Source organism: Diceros bicornis, chromosome 31, assembly GCF_020826845.1.
Source record: "Diceros bicornis minor isolate mBicDic1 chromosome 31, mDicBic1.mat.cur, whole genome shotgun sequence".
Taxonomy (NCBI): domain Eukaryota; kingdom Metazoa; phylum Chordata; class Mammalia; order Perissodactyla; family Rhinocerotidae; genus Diceros; species Diceros bicornis.
In genome coordinates, this window is record NC_080770.1 from 29,017,072 (window position 1) to 29,033,162 (window position 16,091).

The 16,091-nt window shown below is 38.5% G+C and overlaps 1 protein-coding gene across 6 annotated transcripts in view; it reads left to right on the plus strand.

Annotated features, from left to right (window-relative positions):
- Nucleotides 1-16,091, plus strand: part of LRRC4C (leucine rich repeat containing 4C) — a 171,655-nt gene that overhangs the window by 84,478 nt on the left and 71,086 nt on the right. The window contains exon 2 of one of the 6 annotated variants that reach the window (XM_058527129.1): nucleotides 12,361-12,460. The exons of the other annotated variants lie outside the window; for them this stretch is intronic. The gene's annotated coding sequence lies outside the window, so the exon portion shown is untranslated. The remainder of the gene's footprint in view (nucleotides 1-12,360; nucleotides 12,461-16,091) is intronic. 6 annotated transcript variants of the gene reach the window in all.

Consider the following 16,091-nt stretch of genomic DNA (forward strand, 5'->3'; position numbering starts at 1 on the left):
TAGAAGCTTTCACAATCCCTGACTTCAAAATGTACTACAAAGCTACAGTAATCAAAACAGCATGGTACTGGCAGAAAAACAGACATACAGATCAATGGAACAGAACTGAAAGCCCAGAAATGAAACCACACCTCTATGGACAGCTAATCTTCGGCAAAGGAGCCAACAACATACAACAGAAAAAGGAAAGTCTCTACAATAAATGGTGTTGGGAAAACTGGACAGCCATATGCAAAAGAATGAAGGAGACCATTATCTTATACCTTACACAAAAATTAACTCAAAATGGATTAACGACTTGAATGTAAGACCTGAAACCATAAAACTCCTAGAGGAAAATGTAGCCAGTACACTCTTTTGACATCAGTCTTAGCAGTATCTTTTTGAATACTAAATCTACTCAGGCAAGGGAAACAAAAGAGGAGTGCTGTTACTAACAGAGTGATCAGGGTAGGCATTTCAGTGGAGAGAACAGCAATACAAATGCCCTCAGGGGAAAGTTCTTGAAGGGACTTCTTCCTGCTGTTCTCAGGAAGAGCAAAGAGCAAGGGATGTCTGATCTTCCAGGATGGAAAGGGAGAGTTGTAGGAGATGAATTCAACAGGGAGAGGGATCAGAGCCAAGTAGACCAAGAAAGGAGATAATTCCAGCACTTTGAAGAATGCAGCTAGCATACAACAGCAGACAGAGTGAAATAGAAAATGAAATCACCATTTCTATGTTTTACTGTTTATTTTCCTCTTCGTCAGTTCAATTATTTAATGATTGCTTACTATGTGTGAGAATCTTCAATTAGGTACAGAAGATAAAAGTATGAATATAAAATCTTCCCTGTCCTCAAGGTGCTTACTCTCTAAAGACTACAGATGGGATCAGAAAGCTTATAAGCTCTAAATTTTGTACCTTGATATCCAGATTTCATCTTTTCATATTCTCTTCTGCTTAATGGAATCTTTTATATAAAATAAGCGTTGAACACTATAGCATAATTCTAAATCCGTTTGTTGTCTCTCTTGAAGACATATAGAGATCATAATACCCAATCACATTCTTGAACTTGCCTTGTATCTTTTCCTAAAGGATCCTATATTGTGTAAGTGTGTAGAACTTTGTATAGACCATTCCCCCTGACTAGCATGCCCTTCCTCCCTCCTTTGACTAAGTCTTATTCTTCCTTTATAGTATCTCCTTGGAGAGGATTTCCCCAGTTCTTACAGAGTTAATTGGTTCTATCTGTATTCAGACCAGTACTTATATCAGACATCGTAGTGTATTGTCATGATTATATGCTTATATTATTCTTTCTCATTAGAATAAAAGTTCCTTAGGAACAGATTGCAAACCTTGCTTATTGTTGAAACTCTGACATCTAGCAAAGTGCCTGGCACATAGTCAGTGTTTGAAAATATGTTTTGTTACATGAAAAAATGCCCCATTAAAGACAAGGCTAATGTTGACAGCATGGAGAAAATAGAAAATTCACTAATTGTGTTTTAATTACGTAATCTTTTCTCTCCACAAATAATTATTTGAGGGGAAGTTTTTAGCCTTTATCACAAGTTATTACTAAGTAAAATATGTGTGTTTGCACATTCCAATTAAATCTTCTACATGATCTACTATTTCTATTCTTTGAAACGTCTAGTGGCTTCATGTGCCTCTATATCTCTTGAGTTGAATTGACTTAGATTTAATCTGTTTTATGATGGACAGTAGACACAAGTCTGTAGTGAAACAGCCACCTTGGGGAAAGTATAAACCTTAGAACAACGTTACATTTATAAATATGTAAATTTATTTACTAGACCACAAGATCTCCACTAGACTGTGAACTGCATAAGGATAGGGAGTGTAGCTTATTCATTCTCACATATCCTGTGCAAATTGCCAGGATACAAGTGCACAGTCCCCTATCTGAAACCCTTGGGGGCAGTGGTGTACTGGTAAATGTTTAACAACTGGCTCTCAGAAAGACACACACACACACATACACACACACACACACAAGAAAGCTCTGATTTCTAGCATTTGCCTATTTTCTTGTGTAAATAAGTACTCCCACCTTGGCTAATTTCAAGCTACCAAATTGAAGTCACTGAATATGAAGTTGGTAAGAGATGCATACAATTGGCTAAGTCATAAGCTGATTCCAGCACCCCAGCATACCTTCCTTAGGGGACTAAATGGGGTTAAGAATTCAGAAGACTTCTGATTTTAAGAAACGAATATGTGAATACAGTATATATTATGTAATACCTCCAGAGACATCTGGGGCAATACTTGTAATAAAACACATTAATATTTCTGCAGTAAAATAAATGGATGTTCGCACTAAGAGGCATATATAAATACTAAATATATAAAAAAATACCTTTCAGCTTTTAGGCTTTTTTTTGTAATTTAGAATTACATGAAAAGTGTAGGATTCTATTTCCATATTAAAAAAATAGTACTTTCAGTGGAAAACTATTCATGATCTATAGCACACACATCCAGATTCTTCGAATCTGGTCCTGTTCATCGTCTTTGAGCTATTTTGACCTCTGTAAATTGTAGGTAGCTGATGGGTATGCAAATTCTGTCTTGTCCAGTAGAATTTTAATTGACTTCCCTCTCTCCAGTGGAAAAATCAGTTTGTTTTCATTTCCAATTTAGCTCAAGTTTGCTTTACTCCGTGTAATTTTGTAGTGTTTTGACTTTGACTTTGAACTGGTATAATATCTTCTTGGTTCCCTCATATCATATAAGCAAAATAAAATTCTTGAACATACGTACATTTTTGTATGTGCATAAGGGTCAGGATTTTACTTTTTTTCTGAAGATTTCTTTTAATATAATATAGGAGAGTGATTAGATATGTTCTAGGAACTTCTAAGGGAAGAATATGAATTGATGCTGAACTGTAGGAGAGGTCTCCCTAATGTCCACTAGCATTGTCAGACATGGAGAGCCAGGTAACAGTGGTGTGGGCTTCCCTGGAAGGTTGATTCCCTTCACTGGGAGTGCCCCAAGGAGGCTCAGTGCCTCTTGCTGCTCTGTGAGGAGGGTGCTGTGGGACTTGGTGGATTGCTATCCTTAAAGTTTAATTGAGGTCTAACTCGAATTCTTTTTGTTGTTGTTGTTATGGTCCCAGCTCCTCATTTAAGTGTTAGTCAAGTGACATGGAAACACTTAATAAATCATTAATCACCTACGATGACCAGGAGCTTAGATGAACCCTTGACTATACACTTAGCTGATAAAGTCAGGCCTTATTGGTATCTGGTATGACTAATGGATTCATTAAAGTTCTTTTTTAGGAATCAAGTATGTTGTAATTATCAGAAAAGAAGCTCTTGCAAATCTCTTGACTCTCTTATTTTGTAAAGCTGTGGTGTCTGGTTTTATGCAGGATTGTGCCAGAGTCACAATTTCCCACAGCTTAGAAAGCAGCTCTTTCTTTACATTCTCTCATTCAGACTTCTCGTTTCTACTTCCTAATGAATCCATTTGCAAGAACATCAAAGAAAAAATAAAAAGCCCTTTTAGCTACACCAACAATTTTGTACAGTATATTAAGATTGATCAAGGCTTAGGTAGTGAGTTCATGAACATTGGCTTTCTTCTGGAACCGAAAAGATTTGGAGCTTGAGAGATTGAGTTGTGAAATATAGAGGGCTGCCACCACTGTTTCTTGCAAATGAAGGATCTAAGATTCTGTTTATTTGTTTGTTAGTGAGTGTGGGCAGTGTCCCCTTTTCCCCAGATTTATACCTCTTATTCACCATATAATGAATCTATCATTTGATAGTTTTATCATGATAGAATTATCATTCTATAATAGAGAATTCTTTCTTTATAGAGCTAAATTGAATGAATATATGTTCCATCTGTTCAGAACAAAATGAGAGCTAGTAAAATGCAAGTTTGGTCCTTTCCCACACATGCATACACATACATATGCACACACATACTAAAACTTAACAATAACTAGCATAATTTAGGCTTCTTTTAGTATGTCCCTCTAAATAACCAGAATTGACACACATCTCCAGTAGACACAGACCTTGGAACTCTAGGTGTAATTGCATATCCAAAGTCATCATAATCAGATGTATGTTTACAACTCCGATAGTCTCCCACATTGAGCATTGAGAAATTGCTTAACCTCTCTGAAAAGTGAGAATAAATAATAATTCTCTTCTCTGTCTTACATGACAATTAATTTTCTCAATTTTTAGACCTTTACATATATTTATTGAGATATACTATGTGGCAGGCACTGTGCTGGTTATTATGGGCTATATAAAACTGAATAGCTTTGCCCTTGAGGAGCTCTAAGCCTAGGAGAGAAGGTACTATCACAACATAGTATAAATAAATTAATTTGAAAGCATATTCCATAATAAAGACAAATAGGGCTGGCCCCTTGGCTTGGCCGTTAAGTGCGGGCGCTCCGCTGCTGGCGGCCCGGGTTCGGATCCTGGGGGCGCACGGACGCACCGCTTCTCCAGCCATGCTGAGGCCGCGTCCCACATACAGCAACTAGAAGGATGTGCAGCTATGACATACAACTATCTACTGTGGCTTTGGGGGGAAAAAATAAATAAATGAAACCTTTAAAAAAAAAAAGAAAGACAAATAAAATACTATATACGTTGTAGAAATGAAAAAATTACTTTTGAACAGAAGGGGGCTGTGGGAGGGAGCAGCAGAGACTGTGAATGCAAAAACCATTTATAAAGGGAAAGGCACATAATGATCCTGTGATTCCCATCCTTCCCTCAGTGAACTCCAAGTGTGCCCAGCAGGGTCAACTATTAACCCACTTGTAACTTATAGTATTTTCTTGGATGGAAAACCTGCTTAATCAAATAATAATAGAACCTGATTGACTACTTGATGGACTGGCTACCCCTTAATTTGAAGCCATGCCTGATATAATGGGGCATTGGATGAATACATTTTGATAGGCGTGAGAATGTTGGAAAACATCCAGAACAGGGAAATGCCTAGATCTTAAAGTGGAGAAACTTCAAGTAGTTAAGGAGGAAGGATAAATATGTGAGTGTGCATGGCAAAGTCTGCAGGGGAGGAATAGAATAAAAGAACAACACATTTTATGAACTTTACAGATTTTTCAAGGTTTTGACTGTGGTCTTGGAAAGAATTTACCAACTATTATCCTTCTCACCCTCCAAATTGAATGTGTAGTGTCTTTCTTTGATGGTTTTAGGAGACTAAAGCAACAACGAATCTTTATATCCTTACCCTGGGCTACTCAAACCTCGAAAGATTGCTTTTATTTATAGGGTTAAGAAAGCATTACTGAAAACTAAGTGTATTTGTAATTCAATCTGATGACTCTTGATCTATGGGTCATATCCTGAATTTTCACACCATTTTAAATTTTTATTTTCCTGAGGTAAAACTAAATCCCTCCAGTTGCCTCTTCTGGACCTAGAGGCACTGTATCTTCAAGCATTCCCTTAGGGAGCTCCTTTAACAAAGCCAAATTCAAGCCCTAAGGCTCCGAGCCCTCCATGAAGGTCCTTGAATGCTGAACCTAGAGTAGAGAAGTTTTCTTTAGACATTTAAAGGATGTGTAAAATATAGACCCCAAGGGCAGAACCAGGGTTGGTAGGTAAAATTCCTAATGAGATAGATTGAGGGTCCTTGTAAGGGAAAATTTTCTAAAGTCAGGAATAATCAAGGAAGCACTGGCTGCCCAAGGACGTGTTGGAATGCTTGCTCATCATCAGAAAGCTGCAAACTTGGGCAGGATGAACACGTCAAAGCAAAAATTGCACTGGCTAAAGTTAAGTAGGCAAAGAAGACTTTATTGCCACAACTAAGTCTAAACTCCTTTGAAGAAGAGGTGGTGGGTTTTTTTAAGGGCTGATGTGAGCTAATGAAAAAGTCCTGGAAGACAGTAAGGGGAGATCATAGACCATCTGTGTTTGCTAATTGGCTTTATCCAAAGGAAAAATGAACTTCTCATATCTTTGTGACAGGAGACAGTTTTGCAACTTTAGAGCAAGGTGTCCAATGAAGTTAGATTTCTACTCCTCCCACTGAAATTGGGAGATTGGGGTACTAACTCCTTTGTTGATGACATTTCAAAAAGATGGTTCCCAGATCCTTGAGAAAGACATTCCTGAGTTGTAAAACTGGCAGGAGGCTTTTAAAAAGATTTACACATCAAAGCGGCAGAGAAAAGATTTATTATTACAAGTTTTCTAAAACAAATGCTGTTAGAAAAGGATGATGAGAGTCCTGGAGTCAAAAGGAAGCCTGTCTAAAAGTTCAGTCAAGCTGAGGGAAAGGTTAAGACCATCTTGGTCAAACAATAGGAATGTTATAGCTGGAAGTCAGGTGTGGAATGTGTGCTTAGAAAGATCAGTATTAAAATATTTTACAAATCTGAAATTTCCTGTGTCCTCAATTTAGCTAAAAAGATCAGGAAGGGAGGTTTTACAAGGAATTTGGCTCATTTAGATGAATGGCAACCAGTCAGCACCTCCGCGCAGTTTAGACCAACTGCCTGCATTTGTAGTCTTGAAAGTTTCGTTGGTCTAAAATCTAGCATCAGAATTCCCATGCCCAAGTGAGATGCTGTTTTATAATAATTTTTTCCTTCATTGTGGATTCTGTGTGGCTTCCCTCCAAGAGCATCAATTATTCCTCATTTTCTATTTGTAGAATCCAGGGATTTAAAATTTCATCTCTTTGCAGTTTATTAATCAACATTAGGTAGAAACATTTGGTGGCGCCTCTCATAAAAATTACCATCTTCTACTTTTAGTAACAAACTACCTCATTTGGTCAGGGAAACCCAGGAATCATGGAGCTAATTAAATCTAGTAAATCCTCCTTTTTTCTGAACCTAGATGGAAGAAGAAAGAGTAAATACCAATGAAGCCTGTACACTATTGTTTGAGTGTTGATGATAAGAGGAGAGGAGAGGAAAATATCACTAGAACATTTATTCTGCTCTTAAAAGGCTTTTCAGATATTGTTTGGGGCTTATGTTTTTATTATTCTGTGTGGTTCTTTATTGTATATTGATATTAATGGAGTCACTGCCGCGAAACTCACAGCTTATTCATATCATTTCAGACTGCCTGGAATTGAAGGCGGGTGAACTCAATTCTTTAAGGGAACCACAAACAATAATACCAGTGGCAGAGAGATGATTGAATTTGCCGATAGAGTCTGTGCAAGGCTTGCTAATTTAGAGGAGCATTTTCAAATATTACAGTGGCTAGGATTTCCCTGGGGTGTACAATTGGGCACAATAAACGAATCAGTGTTTAAATGATATTATTTTTATAATGATTTGTAAAGAAGCATGAAAAAGTAAATTGATGATTTCATAATTAATACTGTAAGTGTGAATCATTCTAGACCCATTTGTCTTTGCAGGAGAAGCAGCTGAGCCCTCTCCTGTGTCCTGTCCTGCAGGCTGCTGAGTCAGGGGAACGGATCCCAGAGAAAGGCAGTGAATTTTGCCTAACAGCCGCCCCATTAAATGGCCAGGCTTTGATCATTACCCTTAATAGCTTCACCCCCTCCCTTTGGGCACAGATCCCTGTAGGCTGGTTTCAGATTGTTCCTCTTCTGGTCTCATAATTGGAATTGATAACCGACCATCATACAGGAAGTGGGGACATTTGTCAGATGCTGTCATGCTTTCAGAGTCAGAAATGGTCCCTCCTCTATTGGGGAAATTAAGCCTACAAAGAGTTTTAGAATTTGGAGCCTCTGTGTTTAGTCTAGCCCAACTCATTCATTTTCATTTTCTACAAAGAGAAATGAGGTCCAGAGAGGTTATGTGACCTGCCCACAGTAGTATAATTTGTTGGGCACGGAGGGAGAATTATAACTCAGATGTCCTCTTCCTGCCTGGCTTTGCCTCCAGCTGACACCACTTCTTCGTGATTGAGTAATTTTCTCAAAGTTAGAGGATAAGTTGGGGCTAGTGTGTGAATGGGAACACAGTTGTTACTCAGTCATTCTTTTCAGAACGCTGCCTTCTTTGAACAGCCTCCCTCTGGCCAGTGGACTGTGGAGCTCTTTTTTTGTTGTAGTCAACCAGGTACCCTCAGACGAAGGCTGTCCAGGTACTGTACTGAGTAAGCCTTTCCCACACATTGTTTTTCGTAATGAGCCCAACCACTCTATAATTACCAAACATACATATGAGAAAAATGAGAGCCAGAAGTGTGAAACACTTTGCCCCAAATCACACAGCTCCTAAGTGTAGGAACTGGGATTTGAATAAAGATCTTTGTGATTCTAACACCTGAGTTCTTAGCCAATCTTCTATGCTAATTTGGCCTCATTATCATCCTCATCTGAATAGTCTATGTAGCTCAATACAAGTGATGATTCAAACTGTTTACAGTGAGGGCCATATGAGGTTGCATTTGCTGCCTGCTAACTTCTTTCCTGTCTTTCTACCCCTCCCTACCCCTCAGGTAGTCCAGCCTAAATTTGATTCTCTGCCTCTGCCATGTCACTGTGGAGACAAACACCTATCCTAAAATCATCGCTCCCTCCAGAACTGATTTTCCTCTATTCCTAGTTATGAATCCTTAAAGCAGTTATTGTTCAAAATGGACATATGAGTGGTTGTGAGGGTTCTGTGGGTCATTCTCACATCTGCGCTTCTGTGGGCTCTGTGGACTTCACTGACCCTTTGAGAAGGAAGCCACCAGGGCATGGGTGGAGTTGTTCAATAGAAGGCGTTCACTCCCACTGCTTAGGGGGAAGAAAAAGAAAGCCTGTCTATTCTACTCTGCTTGGGAAGATAAAAGTGAAAGGCTTCATTTCTTTGAAGTTGAGGGAAAGATTTGTTTACTTTTATTGCTGGACCCAGCAAGAGTGATGCATTTCCTTTCTCCAGGAGGAAAATGTTGGTTTAAAAAAATAGTGACTGAGTTAGAGAAAGAGATGACTAGGAGAGAAGAAGGAGCTCCATAGATTGATGTTTTGAAATATCTCCTTTGCAAGCTGACCTCTAAAGAAGGTGAGGTTGGTCCTAGCAAGCAGCTCCCACTGCCGAGTGTGAGGTCCAAGGATGAGGCTGGCAAGTTCAGGCTGGTTGCTGTGTGCTTTCTGCCTTGTGTGCCCTTGGGATGAGAAGCAATGGTGTGCCACATGGTTACACTTTTGCATGGCTGGAATCAAGACATCTCTCTCTCTCCCTCTCCTGCACACTTGTGCACATGTGCATACATCACATAAATACACACACTACCCTCCTACCCAATTTACTGTATAAGAGTTTGTTCAGCTGGCTGCTTCACAAAGGGCATACATTTTCAGGAATGGCTTTGGTTGGTGGAAAAAACAAGAAAAAATTATGACTCTCAGGAGTAAAGATTTAGCAATCAATCTTCATCTGGCCAAACGAGGGTCATGTGGTATTGATTCATGCTTATCAAAATTGTGAAACACTGATTGCAAAACTAGAATTTTTATTTTTAAAAGTTATATTAAGAATTTTAATCATCAAGCAGGGAACATTGGGCCAGCATGGAATGTGCAAGGTCCACATTAGCAGTCAGTCCTGAGTTCTAATTTCATCACCCACATTTCTAGCTGTGTGGCCCTGGGCCAACTGCTCCTCCAAATTTGCTTTCTCAGTTCTAGGAAAATAGCACCTTCTCATATTCTGTAGTTCCTTCCACTTTCTGCAAGAAAATTTCCTGCAAAGGAAACAGCAAAATTAATAACAGATTAGGAAAAAACCCCACCAGAATCAGATAGCTTTTGGCAACTTAAAGGGAGAGGGTATAATCAAACTCTAGAAACTTAATATCCTTGTAAAATGACCAGTCATTTCTGTCCAGCTAGGTAAGGTATGTTCTCGCCTAATCACTCACTCAAACTAAATTAAGGAAGAAAAAGAGAATCCTTTAAAAATAAAAGTCTATTGAAATATGTTGAAGGTCAAACCCCAATGGCTCATTTCAATCAGGGTAAAAACCTTGTTCTTGATAATGTCCCACAAGGCCCTGTGCAGTAAACACCTCCTCTCTCATCAACCAAAACACAAGTAACCCCTTGCCCTCAGCCTTAAACTCCTGCCCCCGTTGCTGTTCTTCCAATATGTCAGACAAGCTCCTGCCTTAGAATCTTTGTACTTGACTCTGGACCGCCTGAACAATTATCTCCCATAGATCCACAAAGTACACTCCCTCTCCTCCTTCTGGGGAGATTCCCGCAGAAGGTAATCCTATCTACACTTTGTAATTTTGTAATCAAAAATACTGTAATCAGTTTTTGAGAAAAAAACTGTAATCAGTTTATGAGAATGTCCATTTCTGACCTTGCGCCCCGATTCTCAAGTCCCCCTTAGATCCATTTATTATCCTGGCACAAACCAGCATCTATTTAGAAAGCTTGCTGAGTAAGGAGGCTGGAATAATGTAAATACATGTAGAATTATTCCATTTCAGGACCAGAAAGGCCTATGGACACGGATGGGTGCATATGCTAAATAAGAGCTGGCATAAATCCTAACCTAGAATCGGAATTTAAAACTGAACTTTATTTGAGCCTCAAAATGGACTTCCTTTAACTCTCTCAAAGGAATAAATAAGTAATATAAAAATTGATTACGTGCTATGGTGCATCTTGACATGTAGATTGGGGACATTTGCACTGATATTATAAGAAAGAATATTTGTGGAAGAGCTGTATATCTCATAGCAATTGTTAATCGAGTAACGAGAGTAATTGAATCATTGAGTTTAGATTTCCACTGATTCAAGTGTGTAATAGAATTGTTGTGCTGAAAATAGATGGCTGTAGATTTATGAGATAGAGTCAGACCTTACTCTTCTCACAGGAAGTATGTAGGTAGACAGTCTGTGGTATGTATATATGTCTATCTCTGTATTTATTTGTCTATTTATTTCTATGTAACCAAAGTGCAGGAACATGTAATTGCAAACCTTTAATGCTAGCTTCTTCCTCTCTCCTTTCTTTCCTTCCTTCTCTCCCTGATCCAATTCATTCAATGAGTAAATGGTACCTGCTTCTTCCTCTCTCCTTTCTTTCCTTCCTTCTCTCCCTGATCCAATTCATTCAATGAGTAAATGGTACCTGCTTCTTCCTCTCTCCTTTCTTTCCTTCCTTCTCTCCCTGATCCAATTCATTCAATGAGTAAATGGTACCTGCTATAAAAAGCCCTTTGGGACCCTCACCCTGTCTCTACTGCTGCCACTTCCTCCTCTAGAACATGAACTTTTCTCTCTTCCCACTTATCCAACATTATTGAAACAGGATCAAACATTATTGAAAGTGCTGATAACGTAATTGTCTCATTCCTATTAAATATAAGCTCTGTAAGAACAGTGATCATGACTATCTTGTTCACTATTGTATTTTGGAGTAATAGCATAGTACTTGGTATATAATAGGTACTTAATAATATGCACTTGATGAATAGATGAATTGATCCAGTGCTGACTAGATATGAAGCACTGTGCTAGGCCCTAAAAAACATTTATTATCAGAAATGGTTTTTGTCTCCCAGGAGCTTGCAATTTTGTGGTGAAGATAAAACACAGTCCCCTAGCATTGCCTAATGCAGTAGATAATAAGAAACAAAATAATTGCTCTAATCAGTATTGTCGAATTCAGAGAGGAGCCAGAGCCTGTGGGCTGTTCCGTGGAGGATGACAGAGTAGAAAGTGAGTGGAAGGAAAAGCAAAATGTGGTGGAATAACAAGAGTCATGTGCAGCTAAGACTTGCCAAAACAGTGGACTCATGCAAAGAATTAGTGCTGAGAAAACTTGGGTTAGAGGATACATCCATTCTTTGGAAAGTGGAAATGTGAGCTGAGCTGTAGGGCTCTCACTCCAGCAGGGACAAGGAAGCCTCAGTCATTTCTGAGCAAGAAAGGACATGATGGGATCACCCTTTTAATAAGATTAATATCTGGCCTCTGAGCGCGGCATGGATTATCTGTTGGCAAATAAAGTACGTTTTTTCGTGAACCTGTGAATTGATATGATAGGTGAGTTCCGGTCTAATTAATTACAAATTCCCATGGGTCAGATAAGCAGGTAAACGAAGGGGGCTGATCTTGAGGTTAGCACAATTTATGGAAGCTCAAGCTCAAATGTTGCACTTGAGAGAATTATTAGCACGGGAAGCTACAGCGTGTACAGCATTAATTTTTCAAGCAGAAATCAACTTCTCCGTCAATCTTATGGTTTGTGTTTCCGAGTGAGGCTAGTAGAATATGAAAGTACCTGGTTCTGGATTGGGTTAGTTCTTTTGTTGTTGTTTGTTATTTTGTTTAACTTTTTGGTGCTGGTGGGGGTGGGACCGAATAATTTTTAACCCTTTCAATATTCCAATAGTGTTTAGATACCCCATTGGAATGCAGTTTGACACAATAAAAAAAACATGCCAGCTATCCCTGGATTTTAATGACAACACCGTCTTCACTAGTGGTCTTGGGTAGGTCACAACTTCAGCCCATTTTGGTACAATTAATACTCTCATATGGTCAATATTAGGATTGTAACTAGTATGCATAGCGTAACTAGCCCTTTTAACATGTTAACAAGTTAACTATGTTAACTAAATAGTTAATGTTTACCTAATACGTGCTCAGAGCCCAAGTTCATTATCTCAGTTAATTGAATGGATACTTCAATAGTCTTAGATCTACTCCGTCCCCCACCATGAGATATGTACCCCACAATGAGAATTGTGTGTGTTTTATTTCTGAGCCATTGTGCACATATGTACATGTGTGAATATAGGGGTGTGTGTGTGTGTGTGTGTGTGTGTGTGTGCATTGTGTGTAAAGTAGGGAAATGAAAGGTAAGTCAAAGCTTGAAGGTAGGTTACAGGTTATGGTGACCACCAAGAGATTCATTGATGGAGATCAAATCATGGGCCAGCTTACATGACACAATAGGTTTTGTTTTGGGTTTTCCCATTTATTTCATTGCCTAACCCAGAATGATGCTGGCTGGTTTTCCTTCTCTGTCCACCTGGCTTGAGACTGGTTTCTCTAATTACAGCATAAATGCTGTAGAATTAGTATATCTGTTCCCTGAGGGTTTTGTTTCTTTATGTCCCAGGTTTTCATTTTGTTCAGTTCATCCTTTTTTTCCCCCTATGGTGTCTGTGCTAAATCTTTACTAAGCTTTCCTTGTCAAAGCCTTAGTTCACTTGCCTGCTCAATTCTTATCCACACCGAGCAAAAAGCTCCTGCTAGGCATAGTTTAGTTTGCAATGCATTCCAGAATTCTTGGGTTTAAAAAAAAAAAAAGAAACTACTTTCTGAGGAGCTTTGGGATTCTTTAAGCTTTATGATACCCATGGTTCAGGTAGAGTGTCTTTGGCAGCCAGAATATAAATTCACTTTTACATAGGACACTATATACATTTTTACTAAAGCATATTGGGAATTCTATTTGTGGCGATTTTGACAAATTGCCCAGATTTATAAATGCCTCGTGTCTCCACATTCTAGCCTTGTTCTTTGTCTCTTAGAGAAGTTCTACGATATTATATATATATTTGGATTTGTTAATCAAATGCCCTCTGGAACTCAAGGAAATCTTTATTTCATTACTCTTGGAATATTCTCATGTTGACATGGTCAACATCTTCCAGATTCATCAAGTGTCCATATAGTGTTATCATAAACCCATGTGTAAATATGAACTGATTCACCGATTTACATAACTCTTTTGGAATTTTAAACCAAAATATCAAGGATAACTTTAGGGAATGTGTAAACTGTGACTGGCAAATAGGTTTCATCCTGAATGCCAACTCTGATTGATAAGATGTGATTATCTAAGTTGCTTCCAGGAGGAGGACTTTTGACTGCACCCAGCTCACGCGATCAATTAGTGATGCCTGTGATATGAAAGGAGAGGGAATTTCTGTAGTCATGCAAAGGATTTTATAGCTGCCTCTTTTGAAAAAGAAAAAAAAGAATTTATATGACTGGCAAGTTTAGAGTGTGGAGTAAATGTGTGTTTAGAGTGTGAGAAGGTAAAACTTCCGTTTTGAGAGTAGAATTTCATTTGGGAAGGTGGAGAGAAATAGGCGAGTAATTCCTTGGTGAAGTTATTTAAACTGGGGTCTCTTCATTGTCAATTTGAGTGTGGTGCTCTTTAAGGGAGGTAGTCAAGCACTTGGCCTTAGTGTCACATTAACCGACCTTCCTCTTCTGGTCCCACCTCTTGGAGTCCCCCTGTCCTCAACTCTAAAATTAAATCTAGGGTTGACTGATGTGATGTATGTTGATTGGCATGTTCAGCTGCTTGAGTAAGCACGTGAGTAATATTTCAGTATTAGCTGCAGTAGAAGCTGTTTCCCTGACTAGGTCAGAGAACTAAATGAACTAATTTTGACCAAGTGAAAGACTTCGTGAATCTGCAAACACTGCAAACTCCCTTTGATGTAAGTCTTCCCTTCCTGGAAATGGGGCAGGAGTGGCTTGGGAAAATGCTTTGGGGAAAATGAAATAAAAATAAAACATAGCTTTTCTATTATTATCATCACATTTTTTTTTCTTATTCTATGATACCCAGATTCTCTGACTCAGGCTAGATGTATGACTATCACTATTAGCTTATTCAAGGAATCCTTACTTTCTAGATTGCATCCCCAGGTGAAATCTTTTCATGTTTTAATGACTGCATTAGAATCCGCCCCCTTTCTTCAAGAATCCTCACATATTAAAATCTGTGTTCAAAGCATATCTTAGCAAGAAGGTGACTTTTCGGGTTCGTGTTCTAATTGATGATACAAACTGCTAATTAAATGCATCTGTGTCTAATCAAAACACATCTAGAATTAAGCAGTGCAGCTGTGCACCAGGGGAGCCACACGGTAGAGTTGATTGGTAATGACATAAGGACATAATGTGTCCTTTGTCCGGTGGTTCCCAAGTCTGGCAGAACCTCAGAATCTCCTGGAGGAGCTTTTAAAAATCATTGCAGTATTCTCTCTGCCCCATCCCCAAAACTAGTACCTTTTAACCTCCCAAACAAAATGCTGATGATCATCAAGGATTGGAAACTAAAATTGTAGATTCAAAGTATAGTTTGATGAAGTGGAAACAAGGCCTGGCTTGGCCCAGAGTTCTTCAGTTGCCTCTAAATTCTCTCATTTTCTACAAAATCCCATTTTAGTCCTACTTATTTCCTCATTACATATTTCTTGTCATCTTCGTGGGGTTTTGTAGCCTGCTGAAAACTGCAGCTGTTTTTTACCTAAACAGAAAAGCCAGGTGAGTCTTTGCCTTTGTTTCAATGTTGGTTAATGTGAAGATTTCATTTATAATATTCTGCTTTTTGGAAATTTCAGTTATTGTCATTCTTTGCATGATCGTGAAAATTTGGTACTGGATAACTATAGGTAACGCCTGTGTGGAACAATGGCTGCTTCTTGTAAATGATAATAACATTAACAACATGATGTATTTTTAATAGCATTTATGTTTAAAAACTTCAGCTAAGTTGTTCAATTTTATCCTCATGGATTGTATTTTATTATCAAAAATATTTCCACAGTGTTCATTCTTAGGGTCCTTTCTACCTCTAAAGATAATCCTGCTCTCAAATTGGCACATATATTCACATGATCATGAAGAGGCCTCATACAAGTAAAATAAAATTTAAATACTACATTTGCCATCTCTTTGTTCTCTCACTACTTGTTCAAGTTATGATTTGATCTTTTAGCCAATTTCTCTTCTAGTTGTTATTTAAACCTGCCTCCCATCAAGTAGCTAATAAATGATGTGCCAAGCCCACTACTAGTAATTTTCTTCATCTCCTCACTTCTCTTTATAGAGGGCTGTGAAGAAGGTATTATGATTCCTCTTTTCTACAGTTTAGGAAACCGACGCCCACTGAGATAAGCAGTTTGTCAAACTGAATGGCATTTTGAACCCAGGTCACCCGAAATGTAACACCCATGCAAGTCTATTACATTTTTTGTCCCAGGGAATTTGTATGAGGCAAAAACACAGGGATACAGTGGTTTTCCCTAATAGGTAAAGAATAAGAATTTTCAAACCAGTTGGCCATGATTTAAGAAAAAGAATGGTTAAGAAATG